Source organism: Penaeus monodon, chromosome 34, assembly GCF_015228065.2.
Source record: "Penaeus monodon isolate SGIC_2016 chromosome 34, NSTDA_Pmon_1, whole genome shotgun sequence".
NCBI lineage: Eukaryota > Metazoa > Arthropoda > Malacostraca > Decapoda > Penaeidae > Penaeus > Penaeus monodon.
Window position 1 is genome coordinate 31,953,486 of NC_051419.1, and position 297 is coordinate 31,953,782.

The window sequence follows — 297 nt, forward strand, 5'->3', positions numbered from 1 at the left end:
ATTAACAATAACAATAGTTATAAAACAATAGTGATAATGACAACAGAGCCAGAGATTCTATTTTTTTCACCCAGACCTCCAATTACCAGTCAACAAACACGACTAACAACTTGAACTCACAGAGTCGTTAAACAAAACCTTTAAACAATACTAACCATAAGTCTGTTTCCGGTTCGTTATTCTCCCCTCCCACCCACTCCGGAATTTTCCTAAAAGCAAGAAAAGGTGTGTTTCTGAAGAGTGCTAGTGCGTTTTTTACTATTCCTTTCTGTCACGCTCCAAAGGCGAATTTTACAC